The sequence below is a fragment of the Arvicanthis niloticus genome, chromosome 9 (assembly GCF_011762505.2).
Source record: "Arvicanthis niloticus isolate mArvNil1 chromosome 9, mArvNil1.pat.X, whole genome shotgun sequence".
In the NCBI taxonomy this organism is placed as follows: domain Eukaryota; kingdom Metazoa; phylum Chordata; class Mammalia; order Rodentia; family Muridae; genus Arvicanthis; species Arvicanthis niloticus.
In genome coordinates, this window is record NC_047666.1 from 63,943,876 (window position 1) to 63,962,376 (window position 18,501).

Below are 18,501 nucleotides of genomic sequence, written 5' to 3' on the forward strand. Positions count from 1 at the left end.
TTATAAGAACGACGTTTAAATGAAGGGGGAACAAGGGGTACAGGAGAATGGACAGGGAAAGTCAGAGAAGAAAGTACCCTAAGTGCCAACTTGGTTGATCCACTAATAACTGAGAACCAAGAGCAGAGAGGGCACACCATTCATTAATTCCAGCACTTGGAAGGTAAAGGCTGCATGATTGAAAGTTTAAAGGTAACTTGGGCTACATAGCAAGGCTTTCTCTTACAAAAACACTTACTAAACCAGATATGAAAGCACATACCTGCAGTTCCAGTACTTGGGAGGTAGAGGTTGGAAGAGCAAGTGTTTAAGAGACCATCCTTAGCTACACAGACAGTTCAAGGCTAACCTAGGCTACATAAGATGGCTAAATGAAAACTATTCATTTTTTAAATTATTTATTATAAATATATATTTGTATTATTATACCATGAATATTAATTAACAGATAATTAACTATTAATTAATTGTCTACTACATGCAAGTTATTTCTCTAGAGTATAAATAATGTATTAACAACCAAGGCAAATCTCCTTTGCGACCCTTTAGCATAAGACCCCAAGAAAGGCAAAGCACACTGGCACCTGATTTTACATTGCTTGTTGAATTCCAACTTTGAGAGGTTCCTCACAGAACATGGGGCACTGGGAGAACAGTGGGTCCTGTACTCCTTCTGGAATCTGAAGTGACTTCCCTGAGGTGGTGAGCAGAAGATGGACTCTTTAGGTGGAAGGAAGACTATGACTCAGGCTCCAGAAAGGAAATCCCAGGCCTGACTTGAGGACTAGAAAAAGTTAATGGAACTGACAGAGCAGGCTGAGGAAGGGTCCTGAGAGACCGGCCAGCCACGTGGACGAAAGCCAGCTCCTGAGGAACAGACTGGACGTCTTAGTGATCTCCTCAGCCCTGGAGCAGGGGAGGGCACCTTTCCTTCACACTTCATACATCTCTTGTGTCTCTGTTGAAGCAACTGTGTTTATATGCCTAGGTTTCATCTCTCCCAAGCTTGATTTAGCTCCCTCTCCTCACTTCCCACCACTTCCTCTAGAATATGTCATTGTCTTTATGCTTAAGGTGCATGTGAGCACCTACATTTAGTTTCAAGCATGCATGATGGATTATCTGTCCATTTCTCTATCTATCTATTTATATATCTACCTATAACATATTAATATGTAGGTAAATATATAAATAGGTAAGTGAGAGAGAGGGAAAGAGAGAGAGAGAAAGAGAGAGAAAGCATGCACCGAAGAGAGAACTTGAACCATGCCATCCATTACTAACTTCCAGCTTCTTACAAAACTGTACATCATGCAAGCTCTGTGTTGTAGGTTGTAATGAAGACACACATCGGTTGCCGCTGAACTAAGAAGAAAGCAGCTACTGGGTCAGGAGAGAGGGAAAACTGAGAGACAGAAGCAAAGGTCATTTCTCTAACAATAGCTAGTACCCGCAGCAATCAGAGAGTTGATAAATGAAAGAACCACTTAGATGACCAAATAGGGCAAAGAGTAAATTAGGTTTGCTCTGACCCTTAGCTCGGGTTTTCTATTACTAAATTATCCATTACCAAACAAGCCACATCAATTCTGTGGATAAAAACAACATTATGGGTAAAATGACAAATTAGAATGATGGCTTATACAATTCATTTCCTATTGTTTGAGATGCAGTCATTGTGTATTATGTTAATACAATGCTATTATATTAATACATGATATAACCCCAAACATGGAGATGTACATTTTCACTTAGGTCAGGAGAATGCTTCCACTACAGAGCAGATTTTAAATAGACAAAAGAGGACAGAAATGACATCCGGTTCTTGTCGCAAAATCAGGTATCAGCTGTGCTTTTCCACATTGGAGGGGTGGTGCACAAGAGACCCGCATCAGAAATGTTCACGTGACCGCAGCCTGCAAGCAGGCTGAAGAAGCTTACTCAGGCAGCACAAGTCTCAGTGCTCAGGCTGCTTCCAGTCCTTCCAGTCAAGGACATGGACCAGAGACTGCTGTGAGGTGAGCTCTGGCAGATCCCCGCAGGCAAACTGAGAGATGCTGGGCTTTGGGCTGCTTCTGCCTCCGTCTCTGATCACCTTCGGAAGGAGCTCTTCCACAGTATCCCCCTCACGTGCATGCTCCTCATCCTCTGATTTCTCATCCCTTCAAAACTGCCATTCAACAAGCCCATTATTCATTCTAGATCAGGGACACAGTCACACCCAGATTGGGGATGACTTCTTCATTTTCTTTAAACCCTTCGATGAAAATCTCTCTGAGGAGCTGGCCAGAGAAGGCAGAGCAACCTTGAGACTTCTCCATCTGGACCAGTGAGAGCCCAGTGGAAGTCAGTCTGTTTAAAATCTCCTGAAGTATGTCTGCTTTTCAAATAAATAAAGGAAAAGTTGGTCAGTGGGTTCTTAGTTGTTTGGGTCTCCCTACTGACTTTGTGAAATAGAAAATTACATGCTTCCCTAGAAAGAATACAATCATGCAATCTTGGATAATAGCGTGAATGATGGTACTCTCTTTCCTAATCCTCTGACCCAGACACATCTTCCTCCTCCACATGAAGCATATATAAAATGAGGGGAGGTCTCCTTCCTCTTCATCCTTTCCCTCCTCATTTGCCTCTCACTCCACACACACATCCAATGTGTGCGTGCTGGAGACAGGGGCCGCTCCCTCATCAGTGGAGAGATGGGAAACAAGTAGGGGTGGGCATGGAAGGAGCATCACAGGAGATAGAGGGGATGGGGAAAACAGATTACCCCTACATTGACCCAGATTCCTGTTTAGAAGGATTAAAGTGAGGCCATTCACAAATTAAGGTTCACATCTGGAGCTTGGCTTTTTCCCTCCCCCAACCCTCCTCCCTTCCTGCCTCCCTACCCAGTGATAATCGCAGAATAAATTCATTAATGGGTTCGGTGCATTTTCAGAGGACAAGGGAGTGTAATGTGACCTAAATATACAGTAGCTGGGAAGTTCACGGAACAGCTTGCCTTGGTGAATCACGTGTGTGTGTGTGTGTGTGTGTGTGTGTGTGTGTGTGTGTGTGTTGCTTTCTCCTAGGCTTCTCATGGCTGTCCCTCCTCCACTGACAAGATGCGGGTTAGAGCTGAATTACCAGCCTTTCTCTTTTCCTCTTACATCCCTCTTTTCCTCCCTCAAACCATCTAACCATAGCACCCATCAAAGTCTTCTGTGGGATTATTAACTAATAGTTTCTCTTTTGTCTCAGGTTAGAATTGGTGAAATTGTATTTTTAATTTCCCAATTCCAACTATAATTCATATTTTTAAACACTCTCCCTAAAGGCTCAGACCAAAGGCATGAGCTTGGCATGTTAGCTTCAGTGGCTTTTTTCCAGCTTATTGTTGCCCACGTCATAAAATATGCTTTTGAATCTAGGCGAGGCTATCAAGATGCGCGTAAGAAAGTCATTTTATTTAAAAGCAGCTAAGCAAATGTGAGATGTTTTGGCTGTCGTATAATTAGCATTTCTTCTAAGCCTGGGGAAAAACACGAGGGCGGTACCCAATTCATGGGCAACACTCATTTACTTTTTCTCAGTATGCCTATCAAAGCAAATCCTCTTTATTCTGATTTGGCAAAATGTGGGCTGGATCATGGACGAGAACTGAGACTCAGCAACAGTGTCCAAGCATCTGGAAGCTGAGCTGGGGTGGCCATCCTCTCCACGCTGCTCAAAGCATGGCTTATTGACCAACAATACCGAACGCCAATGGGAGCTTCTTGGGAAGTCAGTTTCCCAGTGCCCTCTGCATCCATACTGCATCAGATCCCCTGGCGATGGGCCCAGGCACCAGTGTGGTAGGAAGCTCCCACAGGATACGCATAGGCACTAAGGCTAGGGAAGACTTACTGCTCTGTTGTCTAGAGCTACACAGTGGGATGGGGCTGAGGTGTAAATTCTCTTCTGTGAGGGTTAGGGCATCCAGATTGAAACAGGCCTGGGCAGGGTCCGTTTCCTTGTGTGTGAAGTGAAGACAATGTTAAGTCTACTTCCAACAGATCTCTAAGTATCCATTGTCCCGTAAATCACAGCTCGACACATTAACTGACATGACTCAATCTGTGCCTTTGACTGTAATAAGCTGCCACTGACCCTAATCAATGTCCGTTAACTGTCCAGAGTGACTGACGGTGTCACTAGTGGTCTCTCCCTGTGCTGACCTCCACAATGCAGATCACCTGAGTTAGTGGAAAGTAGGGGGAAACTGGATCTCTGGGTTATCAGCTTCAGCATCAAGTAAGAGAGACTCGTCTTAACTAGAATTCCTACTCCTGTGAAACAACTCCATGACCAGAAGCAACTTGCTGAGGAAAGGGTCACACTCTACCACTGAGAGAAGTTAGATCGGGAACTCAAGGCAAGAACCGGGAGTCAGGACCAGTTAACAGAGCATGGAGAAATGCTGCTTACTGACTTGCGCCCTATGGATTGCTCGATCTAATTTCCTATGCCACCCAGGACCACCATGATGGGTTGGGCCTTCCCACACCTATCATTAATCAATCAGCAGACATGCCTACAGACAGGTCTTATGGAGGTATTTTCTCAGTTGATCTTAGCTTGTGTCTAGTTGACATCGTCTGCCCTAGGCCTTCATAGGCATATGAGCTTTCTGTCGCTGCTATAACAAGCTGTCAAGAATGCACTCGGTCTTTCACAGTTCCAGACTCTAAAAGCTCAAAATTATCTTCTTTGAACTAAAATCAAATTTTCAGCAGATCAGATAGATGCCTTTTAGGGACTCTAGGATAATTCCTTTTCTGGTCCATCCCAATCACTCAGGGCCACCTCTACTCCTGGGCGAATGAGTCGCTTCATCATCCACAGACAGCTTCCACATCCTTCGTAATACCTCTTTCCCTGACCCATCTTCATCGCCTTCTGTCTTAGGAGGATGCGATCATGATCGCATTTACTCCACCCAAGATCTTTCCTAATGGAAGAGCCGTAAAATGCACTCACATTTGCAAGTCCCCGCCTCCCGAGGAAAGCAGCACGTTCATTGGCTCTGGGAATGAAGACACAGACATCCTTGAGGGATGAGTTATTGTGCTGCCATACAGTGCTGATCCTAGGGACCATGCCCAGTGATTCTGAGTTGAACTTGGAAAGCTTGCAAAGGGATATAAAAGGTCGGCTTGTCAAAAAGCCTCTCACAGTCCGTAAACGTGCAAGTGTTTGCTCTCTGGAAGGATCAGACAGTCTCCACCAACCTGAGGTTTTGGTTTCAAACCCAGACACGTAAGACCCAGCTCAATGGTCTCCCCATACCTCGTAGATGATGACTAACACTCGGTTATCCCATGCGTGCTCCCCGAGCTCTGTGTGTGGATAGATACACGTTAGGAGCCTGCTCTCTCATTACTGTCCCTTCCCATGAAGGGAGAGGCAGCATGACTTCACACACGCAGCAATCATTTCTTTTTCTGATAAAGACACTAATCGGGAGAAGGGCAATTATCTCAGCGGACTTACCAGTCTTTCAGCATGACATTATTGACTGTTTGAAATTGCATGGTATTCATTTGCTGCTATTTTAACGTCTGCCTTCTCTAGCCCTCGACTCCTCAGCTCACTGATCAATCCCACCCTCCTACCCTGCTTCCTTCTTATTAATCTGGGGAGAATAACTGACGTATTTTTAGCTGGCTGATGCTACTATCAGGAATCCAATATTAAGAATCATGACCAAGAATTTCAATCCAGCCACCGCCCACTGAAGGCCCCAGAAGGCTTCACCTTTTCCCTACCAACAAAGAGATGGCTGGCAACAGTCCCTGTATCTGGTTGCTTGATCTATATGGCCCTTCAGAAGCCCTGGATTATTCTAATAGATTAGTGAAAATTAGTTACAGACTGTGACTGTGGTCTCACAGTTCAAGACAGCTTGTGTTCGCTCTCTCTGTCTCTCTCTGTCTCTCTCTTTCCCTCTACCTCTCTCTCTCTCTCTCACTCTCACTCTCTCTCTCTCTCTCTCTCTCTCTCTCTCTCTCTCTCTCTCTCTGTGTGTGTGTGTGTGTGTGTGTGTGTGTGTGTGTGTGTGTGTGTCAGAGATAAGAAGAAAAGGATGCTAACACTTCATAGAATTAAACAGCATGACCAAAGACTAAGACTGGAGTGCTGCTTCGTACTTCTTGTTTTTATTTTTATTTTTATTTTTATTTTTATTTTTATTTTTATTTTTATTTTTATTTTTATTTGTAACTGTGCGTATGCATGTGTGCCTATATGGTGGTATTACATGTGAGTGCATTTGCTCTTGAAGGCCAGAAGAAGATACCAGATCCCCTGAAGCTGGTGTTATAATTGAGCTGACAGATTGGGTGCTAGAATTCAGGCCCTCTGCATGAGCAGTATGTGTTCTTAACCACTGAGCCATCTCTGCAGCTTCTCCAATCCATACTTCTGATAGCTAGTTACATGATGAGAATAAGTAAAATAAACCTTTGTTCTTTGTTCTATAAGATGGGAAATACAGTGTTAAGTTTATAGGTTACCCCAGGTGTCTGTGTAGAATATAAGTTCATGTAAAAAACATGACCTGAACTGTGTGGTCAGGATATGTGGCTTTCATCTCAGTGTCTTAGAACAAAACCCCTAAGATATTTGGAGTCTTCAAAGGGTGGATTTTTCTGCATAACATAAGTGATTTGAAGGCTGAAGCCCATAGGACACTTCAACATAGAGGAAGAACTTGTCACTGGAAGAACAAGGTGGGGCTTGAGAGCTGGTCGTGACTAGAAAGACAGAGGGACTGAGGTCTGTTTGTCACCAGAAGCTAACAATGTCATCAGCTATGGCCACACAATGAAATCTCCATAAAGATGTCAAAGAGCTGGGCTCGAGGAGATGACGTGCCTTCAGCACGTGGGTTCCTGGAGTGCACTCCCCACCTTGTTCTGTGCACCTCATATCTCCTCATCTGCAGCCTTTAGATTGAATAGGTAGATGCATGAACTCCCCTGAGGTCTATGGGTCTCTCCATCCCATAACACAAGGGGTGGGTTGTGGACACTGGGATTCACAGACACTGGGTCAGAGGCACGGGCAACGCAACTTGAGTTTATGAGTCAGCCCCTTGCCCTCTACATCTGACCTTGTCTCCAGGTAAACTGAGTCAGAACTGTGAGCACAGTCAATGCCGGGAGGAGGTAGGGAGTAACCCTATTTCATAGCTCTGGATACTGTGTGTTACCTCAGCTAAGGAGATTGTGTGGGGTTTCTTGAGTGACAGGTCCATAGTCACTACTCGTGGTAGAAGTGTCATTAGGGCCTTTCTGAGGAACTGAGGCCAGAAGGTCCTTACTGGTTTGTTCCAGCTTTCTTCTTCCTCCTTGCCCATGGTAACTGAAAAGCTGGATGGAGAAAAGCCAGTGTCCAAATAAATATATGTCATTTCCAAGGCAGTGGCGGCCTGCTTCTTTAACTGAGACAGCACCACCTGCTGGTTTCTCTCTCTCTTGCAAGTCAACTTTAGCCATCCTGGTTACAGCTCAGAAAGGGAAGTAGTCATGAGTATAAACCCTCCAAGATGCTCCTCCGCTACCAGGAGCACTTTGCAAACCCTGAAGATGAAGTGAGACTGTGATGGAAGGTAGAACTCAGCTTCTGGGATGCAAAGCAACCACATCCAGATTCATTTCAGGGCTCCAGTTTACCCAGGAACTTCCTTCACGGGAATTCAGCCCTTTATCCCATGATACTCACAGGAAACAGACTTCAAAACAAGACAAGCCTGTGTTAGATGCACTCCATCATTTACACGCTGGGTCAGCATGAACAAGCCCCATAAACTCTGCGCATCTCACTTCTCTCATTTGCAAGAGAAGAGGTGTCTGGTTTGCACATCTGCAGGCTAGTACTTTATCTGTTGAAAGCACCAGAAGAAATGGCTGCATCACATGCTTGGTCCGGAGTGGCTCTGACACCCTCACTGTCTTCATCAGTGCACAGGGACAACCAGGAAGTCATCACAATGACTCTGGGAATTCCACTCTAAAGCATTGGGAGGGGGTGAGTTTAAAAGTCAAAAAATAATAATATAATACAGATTGATGTCTGGCAAAACCATTATTTTTATACACATGAAAAACACTGAACTTCAACATATCCTAACGTAATGTAAGGACCATGTTTTAGGCTTGGGAAGGTTTTTCTTTCAAAGAGTGTAACAGGGACAGGCAGAGGAGTTAGTCAGTTAAGTGCTGGCCTACAAATCATAAGAACCTGAGTTGAGGTTCATGCAAAAGCCATGCTTGGCGCCTGTAATCACAACTCTGGAGCAGAATCTAAGAGACTTGCTGACCTGCTATTTAGTGGTTTAAGCTCCAAGGCTTGTGAGAGCGCAGCCCAGGAGGAAAAGTGGGCATAATAAAAGGGTGGATTCTCCTAGATGTGCCTTGGCTGCCAGGAACACTTTGCAAATACTAGAAATGAAATGAGTTTGGGTATTAAGATAGAACTGAGCTGATCTATTGAACAAATTAACTTTCGAATTCCCCTGAGGTCTATGAGTCTGGCACATGGAACACAAGGAGGGGATTGTGGGCACAGGGGCTCACAGCACAAGTGAAGCAGCCTGGGTTTACAAGCCACTCCGTCACTCTCTACATCTGACTCTGTAGACATCCAGGTAGAACTGGTTGCTAGTGCCAACACAGTTGATGTGGGGAGGTGGATGCTGCAAGCAATCCTACTTCATAGGTCTGGACACTGGGTGACGGTTCAGCTAAGGGGGTTGTGTGTGAGAGTCTGGGTTGGGAGGTTCCTGAGTGGCAAGTAGCAGGGCCATGGTCACTACTGGTGGTGAGAGTGTCCTTAGAGCCTTTCTGAGGAACTGAGACCAGAAGAAAGTCTGTAGTGGTTTGTTCCAGCTTTCTTCTTCCACCATGCCCTACACTACCTCAAGTCAGTGAAAGACTAAACGGAGAAAAGCCAGCATCCAAGTATGTGTGACTGACAGCCTGGAGCGGTCTCAGACCTTTGCAGGTTGTCATGGGGCAGTTCCCCAAGAGTGGGGCCTCCACAGGGCCAAGGGTGGGAAAGAGTTTTCTATCCTTTCAGAGGCAGGGGTGCCATGTGCCCTGTTCCCCCAAAGTAAGGTGCAATGCAATTAGAGAGTAACTCTATATCAGCTTCTGAGTGTCGCATATACCCATGCATATATGTATACCTAAATACCTGCACCCACACAAACAAGCACACACACACACACACACACACACACACACACACACACGATGTCATATCCCACTGTAGCTGGTGCAAACAGACCAAAAGTGCATATACACAGCAGATATGGAAGTTTAAAAAGTCCTCATATACACTAACTGTGTCGAACTATTAGTTTCTTATAATCAGATGTATTTAGTATTGAGTTTATGTTGACAGAAGCAGAGACTGAGCCCAGCCATCTGCAGGCCAACTTGTCAAATTCAGCAGTGTTGAAGAATTCCCGTAGAAGTCTTCAGAGCCTGCTTGAGGTTACTCACTTGGTTATATTCAGAATGGTCCCCACCCCCACCCCCACTCCCTTTCCCTCTTCCTGGGGCTGATGCTAAGCTGAGGTGCCATGGGGAAACAGCACTTACCCTAATGTGACTCCAGCATTAGTGTGACCAACCACTGCTAGACCTACATGTGTCTGGGCCTTGGATACCTGTCCCAGGACAATAATCTCTCTACTGGCTCTTGGACATGCGTCTTCTGCTGGGAAGGCCATCCACCACACCTGGAGAGTGTTTCTCTCCTTACTTTGAATCCTTTTGTGCTCTCTCCAGCCAACCTCCTCTTGGTGATTTTTTGTTGTTGTTGTTCCTACTTAGACACCAGAATTTTTAGTCACCTTTCTTGCAGGATTAATCAGACTTGGCAAATAAAAGTAAAACACTTCCAGTTACTTTGGATTTCATGGGTACTTTTTAGTATAGATATATCTCAAGCTTCATGTGTGACACACTTATTGTGAAATGTATTCATTGCTTGTCTGAAATTCAAAGCTAAGTGGTTATTTTGTATTTTCACCTCTCAGCTCTGCCTCCTGGGTTATTTGCAAATCCACAGGGAGATCACAGACTCCTCCCAGCTCTGGCCATTTCTAGGAGGTCATACCACCCACCGTCCAACATCCAGCAGTGTTTAGGCTCGGGAGACTTCCCTATGTGAAAATAAATGAAGACCAACCTTTCTCACTAGTCCCCCTATCTCCCTGTAGAGGAGCTCTGTACAATTTACAGTCAGAGTTCTTAGTGGACTCCAGTGAAGACGGAAGAGCCATTGATTTTAGATAAGTTTATTTGTGAATATGTACAGAAGAGACAAGTGAACAAAGCAGAGAAATTCACATGTTGACAAAAAATAATTCTGATCCATGTACACATGGCCATTTCTCTCATCCCAATAACATGCCATGGAATCATACAACTGTAGAAATACACATACAGAGGATGGTGAGCCAAGAGCTATGTAGGGGGATTAGGGGAGGAATAACTGTTCATCACTACATCAGAAACCAAGTCATTCCTACTGCAAATCAGATAGCAAGCCATCCTTGACCTCATCCACACCTAGGCCTATCCTTTACCAGTGGTCATGACCACCAGGTGCAGAATCTGAGCCCTAGAGACACATTTGTTGAGATGAGGTAGGTGGCAAGTACAGTAGCCACTGAAAAGAAGGCAGTCCCTTCCATTAAAGTACTATATCTAGTAGAGGCAGAAGGTTAGCCAATAGTTATAAATCCACGTGAGAAGTGGGTATGAAGCCATAATTTATTGCATCCCTCCTGGAGTCTAGAAAGGAGGACATTGTTTATCTAGTGGACTGCAGTTCTGGGAATCTGCTGAGAGCTACGTTGTCCTCTGCCAGGGTCTCCGTGAGGACAGCTCTGTTAGTATCTGTCCCTGGTCTTATTCTTCAAGCAGGCATCTTCCAGGGTCTCTTTGGGATGTCTTCTGATGGATGCTGAAGAAAGGATGATGAGGCCAAGATACACGGGGAAGCAATGGTTGCTTTGAAGCCCATCGGAAAGGGGTACTTGGTGAAGAGATGGCAGACAGCCTGAGCGGTGCTGGCCACAAGCTGATCTTAGAAGACAGAAACAGGGAGGAAGAGAGCAGGAACATCAGACATCATCCTGAGGAATGACAACACCCTTCCCTGGGTCCCTTGACTAGACATCATATCTACAAACAGAAATAAGATTTCCCACTGTTCAGGGAAAATGGCCCAGTCCATGGTTCCAGAATCTTCCTGACCCTTCTCCACCCCCATGTGTTATCCAAGAGACTCCTAGTCCCTGTGAGGGGCACCTCATACTGTCACAATATGTGTTGTGATGGACCCTAAGCCTCAGTGCACTCATGCTCCTGTGTTCGATCAGCAACCAGGGGTCACAGGATGTTTGTGTTTCCGGGTGAGCTGGCTGAAACTCCCATGTTGCAGATGACGAAAATGAGAGCTGGGCAGCTGTTAAAAGTTCTCTAGCATGCTTGTTCACCACGGTTAGTTCAAATAACAGAGGAGGTAGCTACTGAGACTCTGACAAGCAAGGAGAGCAAGGAAGACCGTGGGATAAGAAAGGCTCATTCCTGGTCAGGTATCAGGACACAGGCATAACCCAAAACATAGCTGGGGGTCAGTTCAGGCTACTGGAGCTAACAGGTGCTTCTCACCAGCCCAAGCAAGGAAGAAAGACGCTTCCCCTATAGACAGAACCTATGAGAGGCCCCAGGCTGACGTACAAGTTCTGAAGATCTATGCACAAAACCTAAGCATCCAATGAAGAAGGCTGCAGAGAGAAGTGGTTAACAGCCTCCTTACAGCTGGGCACACCCCTACAAGGCTGTGGATAAAAATTGTACTAAGGTTTTATGTGAGACCTGCCATGAGCTAAGGTCCTGATGGAGGGGCTGGGGAACAGGATGCTCTGTGAGTACATGAGTCACTCCCACTCTCTGGGCTGTTGACTGAGCATCTGAGCATTTTTCCAGCTCCCAGGAGGGATAACCAGGATGCTCTCAGGAGCAACAAAGGCCTAGCCTCATGACCTCAGGGAAGGGCCATCTCACAGACAAGCTATGCTAGCACAGAGACACTCATCTCCCAAGCTGTCATTCTGCCAAGCAGAAACTTGCTTCATGAGGGCCTGAACCTCCGAGGGATGTCACTTACCTTCCTAGCTAGAACACACCAGACGTCACCCCACCAATTGAAGAGCATGACACTGTAGCAGTAGATACATTGGAAGGTGGTCTGATACAGGTTCTTACAGAAGGAAGACCTGGAGAGGGAGGAGAGAGGGTGTCCATTCTAGGGGCCTTCTTTCTCCAAGCTTGTCTCCTGGAACTTGAGATACTTCCTTTGGAAAGGGTCAGGTGACTTACTTGTCTTACTGAAGGAAAAATTGAGAAGAAAAATGACAGCAACCAAACATCTATTTAGCGTCTACTGTATGCTAAGCACATTATTTGAGTCTAAAATCATTTAAACAATACACAAGAGTTGGCAATTTATGCTCCCATGGCCTCCACCTTACAGATAGGGAAACTGAGGCTCCAGAAGTTTAGACTCTTGTCTAAAGGCACACATCTAACGTATGCCCAACCTAGGATTTGAGTAGTCTGATTTCAGAGATCCTTCTGACATGTTATCCTGCCTCCCATGATCCACACAACGAGCTGGGTAGAAGGTTCATAAGAAAAGGGCCCTTCTTCCCACACTACCACATGTGAGTTACGATCTGATCTACTCACTTGGTCCTGCAGACACTCTGGATTCCCCAGCTGGGCTCTTCCCCCAGCTGACATGTAAAGATGGCTTTTCGGTCTGATGATCTTTGTCACACATTGCAATTTAAATTGTTCAGTATTCCATTTCGATTTATTCTAGAATCTAGTTGCTAATGGGTGGGAGGTACCCAGTGCTATGCAGGTGCATGGATGAAGAGGGAGGAGCCCAAAGAGTTGGATACTAGGACCAAGTGTCTACGTCCATCTGAGGAAGGTACCTGCACTGGATACCTGGAATGCCATTCAGACCTGCCTGACAGAACTCCATAAAGGAGCAGGTGGAGGATTTTTACTTTGCAAATAACTCAGCGACATTTGAAATATCAACAGCACTAGCACACGCTCGCCCTCTGCTGGGCATAAAGGGGAAGTTCAATGATACTACATCCTACTGGGGACAGGGCTAAGCAGGGGAGGTCCCCCTTCTGCATTGGCTTTTTCTGTGAGCTTTCTGCTCCCACAATTGTTTACCTGTCTGCAGGCAAATGACTGTTAGCTTGGAAAAGAAGGAGAAAAACTCCTAGCATGATTACAAAGGGACTTCCAAATACGCTAAGCCGGACCTTTCTCCGTGGGGGGATTGCGTTTGTTGAAAACTCAGATTCTTAGCCAAGCCTGTCATCACAGCTACTAGGAGGACTGAGAAAGCAGGACTAAAACTTCAAAGCCTGTTTGAATGAGTTTAAGAGCAGCTTGAGAGAGTTAGTGACTCTGTTTCAAACAGTAAGAACTGAAGATGTATTTCAGTGACAGAGTCTACTTGAGATGCTCTAGGTTCACTTCCCAGCCCTGAAAAATCCTAAAGGAAAGAGAGAGGGAAAATAGAGAAAATCAAAGCAGATTCTTGGTCATTATTTGCAGAGCAGAGGCTGAGAGCCTGGGGTTGAGCCGTTTCTGGGTAGATGTTTTTCTCCCACTAAGGCTCTGGCCCCACGGCTGTACACCCATTTCCCACCCTGTGACTTGTCAGGCCTCAGATTGGATTTTCCAGTCCAGAGACTTCCACTCTGCTCCGGCTGAAATAGAACCACTGGTGATAATGACGTGACTGTCCCTTAGGTACGACTAAGTTGTGCCAGCCCCAGTGGGAAAGACCCCAGCATCGTCTAGTTCAATTTTCTTTCCAAAACCTCTCTTTAATGGGCAGATATTGTAACTCGGTTTATGCATACAAAATGAGCGCCCCATCCCATTCCCGGAAAAGTTCCATGTCACATGACATGGAACTGGCAGTGCCAACATCCAAACCGGCAAAACCCCGAGGGAGCCGGTTCACTGCCCTCTGTCCAAAACCCCCAGTGTCACCCACTCTCTCAATTTACATCACTTCTTCTGGAACATACTTTACTCCCAGCTTCCTGACACGTCCTCAGCCCCAGCTCCCTGTAGTTGATTGGCTAGTAGAAGGAGCTATGATCAACTGGAAGCCAGGTGTCATGGCATTGATTGGGCTAAAAGTGACAATCAAGTCACAAAGTCACAAAGCTTTTAGTGACACCGTGGGAGCGCTCCACCGGGCACTAGGAGGCTGAGGTGAACCTAAGTTTGCACCCACATTCTTCCTAGCCACAGGAGCTCAAAGCCTGGCTGGGGATGGAAGAGGCACTCCAACCTCCAAAGCTTGTGCCGAGAGAGCAGCAGATGCACCACAGGTCAGAGGCAGACTGAAGATGGACTAACCTCAACAAATGGGAGGAGACCCCACTTTCTGGTGGAGCAAGAATGTTGGCACCCGAGTGTGGCTGAGCGCCGAGGGATCCATAGGTGGACGGTGATTCCTGCCTAAGAAAGCGAGCCTCCCACCAGAACCGAGGGAGAGGATGTGGTTTAAGAAGAGGCTGGAGGCTGGTTAGGGAGCAGAGCTTCCGCCTTCGTTCCCTTAGCTGACAGTGCTGTGTTGGATGGCTCAACTCTTGTCCCTATGAGCACTGCTCTGAGCACCAAGTCACACTGATAAAACACCTGCCTCCAGGGTCATGGAAACCAAGGGGGCTACTGAGGATTCTGAATAAGAAAGTTGGCAAGGGTAAGGCAGGGTTTATAGAGGCTTGGGATGACCGCAGAGGAGTGGCTGGCTCTCACAGTAAAACAAAAAGTTCTCTAGAGCACATTCTGGGTCCTGTGAGGTATCACTGCCCCCACATGGTAGCATATGGTACCAACCACTCTACAAGGCCTGTCTTTAAAGAGATTAGTAAGTCACAGGCCCTGCCTTGAAACCTGGGAGGGAGACAGAAATAAATCATGGAGCAACAGAAAAACCAGAGCCAGTGGTGCCTGCTCCACAGGCTCTGGATTGGGAGGGGCTCACAGCAGCAGGCAGAAATGTTAGTGGCAGTGGGGGGCTGGGCCATGGTGAATTCCACATTGGCCACCTGGGCTGCCTGACTCTCCTGCCTACCGGTAAGACAGTCCACTAAGGTGGGTCACAAGGATGGACTAGCCAGAGATGACAAAGGGTCTCAGGTGCTACGAGTGACCCCTACAAGGCCTTCTAACCCTCTGTGTAGACAGCCATGGTTGATTTAGCCCTTAGACACTCCAGAAGGGAAAAGGACTTCATCGTTCAGAATACATGCCCTGGGGATGACACCAGGCTCAAGTTGTAGGCAGCGAGGGACTGTGCCAGCTCCCGAGGGTCCGTTTGGGACTTAAACCATAGGGCCCACTGTCACCTGGAGAAGGCTGGGAAGAAGAAAGGTTCTTAAGTTCTCTGGGAGTGGCACATGCATGTACCAGAAGCCAGGAGTGTCTGTGAGTCTAGAGAAGCAAAGAGGGACAACGGCAGTCGGGGGAGTTGCCCATCAGTCCCAGGCCCTTCTTAGCCAACTCCAAAGCTTGCTTGGTGCCCTGCTTCTTGTCCACAGAATGTCAGGCTGGCTGAGAAAACAAATGAGAGTTTCCATGATCTCCTACCTCTGTTGTCTGAGGCCAGGGCCTGTGGATTCTACAGCTTTCCAGGGTATGCCAAGGGTGCACCTGTAAGTAGAAATAAGATTTTCATCTTGTCTAAGCCCTTGCTGCCTGCACTTCTTGTCTCCCTCTTTGGGTCTATGAACCTGAGATCCCCTTCCCATCTCCCTGGCTGGCCACTGGGACACCAGGCATCCACCACCCTTACTCTGTGGGACACGTATTGGCCCCATAGGTCCTCGAGCTCACACCCTTTAATTGCTCTATTTGGTATTTCCAGCCTCTAGCAGTGGCTTCAAGATGACAGGGCTCAAGGGACAGAAATATCAAGCAGGGGTTGGTGGACGGGGAAAGACAGATATGAAGACACCCCCCTCTTCCATTTCCCTCTTGTCTCAGACTGTAAGGCCAGGTCTGACTGAGCATCCGGGGTTTCTTCAGCCTCCCGCCTTCCCTCAGGTCCTCCATCACTTTACTTACTTTGTCTCAGGCTGCTCTTGGCTCCTCAATGAGTGCAACCAGGATTGCTGTTCCAGCTGTGCAGGCTGACGGGCGTCTGATGGAACATCCTCTGGGCTGACTCAGGCAGGACCTTGCCCTACCTGCCCTGCCCAGAAACTCTGGTCCTGTGTTGATGAACCCTAGCCCTTTTGATCCTTCTCACACACACATGCGTGTTCGTGCACACGCCACACACACACACACACACACACACACACCAAAGCCATCTGTGCCCACTCCGACCAGACACCCTGCTTTTCTTACAGTCAAAGAGAATGAGATACACCATAAAAAAAAAAAAAAAAAAGAAAAGAAAAAAAGAAAAGAAAAGGGGTCAGAGGGAACTCAGAGAAGACAGCACCACATGGAGGTAGCCGGTCTTCTCTTATTGTCCCACTGCCTATTGTCTCACAAGGTCCTGTCTTAGTAAGAGTGCCCTTACCAGGTCAGCAGGAACTTAAAGCTTACCTGGGCTATGTGAAAAGGTCTTGTCTCAAAAATCAAAAATCAATAAACAAATAAATAAATAAACAATCAATCAAAACAATAGCTAGAAGCAGAGTGCATGGGGCCTCCCTCTCCCAGCCTAGGCACCTCCCCCATGTCCCAGTCTAGGCACCTCCCCCATGTCCTAGCTTAGGCACCTCCCCCCCCCCCCCCCCCCCGTCCCAGTCTAGGCACCTCCCCCATGTCCAGCCTAGGCACCTCTTCCCTGTCCCAGGCTTGAGTCTCTTTCCTCCTGTCTCTTTCACAGATACAAAAGATTAATTAAGCCGATCCTTCTCAGCCTGTTGAGTCCTTATCTCCACTCTAGCTCTTCATGTACCAAGGACCTGCAGAGAAGCTGTGGTCACTAAAAGCTACAGATCAAATCTGCCCAGCACCTCCCTCAATCTGTACCTAAAGAGCAGAGATTAAAGTGGATGTCCATCCAAACAGCTCTCCCGGGTACAGTCCACCCCCTCTGCTTTACAAGACAAGGGGAACATATTCCCGTTTAGAAACCAACCTGCTGGATTAAGTCACCCAGCCTATGGACACCTGTGTCTGGCTCCCAGCAGTTCCAGGACATTTCCTCCCACCAGGCTCTTTACAAAATAGTGCCTCAGTTTCTCCTTCTGACAGAGTGTGCACGGTGGCCCTGTAAAGACTCAACAGATCACAGCTAGGAAACTCTCCAACTTCCATACCTGGCACCAAGGCAATGAAGAGCCTTGAAGACATGGAAAAGACTGTGGCTGTGCACACATGGGTACACACTGTATTCGAACTCATCCCTTTGCTCCATCCTGTTTGTAACATTGGAAAGAGCCTTAGCTGGCCTCCAATCAGAAGACAAGTTTTTGCACCCCTCCCCACCCTATCAAGAGCCATTCTCTACCCTGAAAGAACCACATTTAAATTGTTCAGATAGTGTTTCTAGCTGGCTCTTGTTCCATCCAGAACCTCCATACCCAAGATCTGTGCACTATTCTGCACCAATCTGATCCTCTCATTTCCTGGTACTCACTACACATTTCTATGTGCCTAAGATGCTCTTGCTTCCTCCCTTACTTCCTGCTCCAAGTTAACCTCAGTCCTTCCTTATCCAATACAAAGATTTCCCCCCCCCCCATTATTCCCCCACCCAACCCATGACAAGCATTGTCAATACAGTCCATAAAGTAAGCTGCAAATGCCCTGTGGGGTGTGGCCACTAGATACCCTGAACAGACCGATGTAAACATCCTGAGACTAAATCCTGAAGATCAAGTTCTTGGAAGGCAAAAATCTTTCACCCTCTGATGCCAACTCCCACCTGGTGTCTTCACACTCCCAACCCTGACAGTTGCCGTGAGAGTCTTGAGAGATCTCCATGTGGGACCTGAAACCCTGAGATGCCTCTTTACTCTAGGGTGAAACAGATTGTATCAAGAGAATGTCTGCTGGAAGAAGGTGCTTGCTGACCGCCTCCCACTAAGTGCTTCCATAGGCTTATAGATCATCTACATTAGGGATAGGTGTGTCTACTGGAATCCCAGACTGAGAAGAAGGTTTGACTAGACATCACTGAGAGCTCTGTCTACCTCAAACAGAAGTTTTACCCCCATGCTACTGGATGTTTCACCCCCAACCTTGCTTAGCCACCTGCTCTCTGGACAACATTGCAGCCTGTGGGCTGATTCTGGATTACCTGAGTCACAGCTGAGAGAGTCAGGCTAGCCCCGAGGTGGAGAACTAGAAATTGTATGTATAATTAGCTTTTGCTAATGAGGGAAGT

The 18,501-nt window shown here is 46.8% G+C and overlaps 1 long non-coding RNA gene across 4 annotated transcripts; it reads right to left on the reverse strand.

Moving 5' to 3' along the window:
- Positions 1–10,314: 10,314 nt before the first annotated feature.
- Positions 10,315–16,864, reverse strand: LOC143443539 (uncharacterized). Of its 4 annotated transcripts, XR_013112628.1 has the most exons (4): positions 16,221–16,864; positions 15,744–15,806; positions 12,211–12,430; positions 10,315–11,123 (listed from the first exon to the last, which is right to left on the reverse strand). It is a non-coding gene; the product is annotated as an uncharacterized LOC143443539 (long non-coding RNA). The 4 variants fall into 4 exon arrangements; XR_013112627.1 differs by having other exon boundaries at positions 12,211–15,806; XR_013112626.1 differs by having other exon boundaries at positions 15,744–16,864.
- Between the last annotated feature and the right edge of the window lie 1,637 nt (positions 16,865–18,501).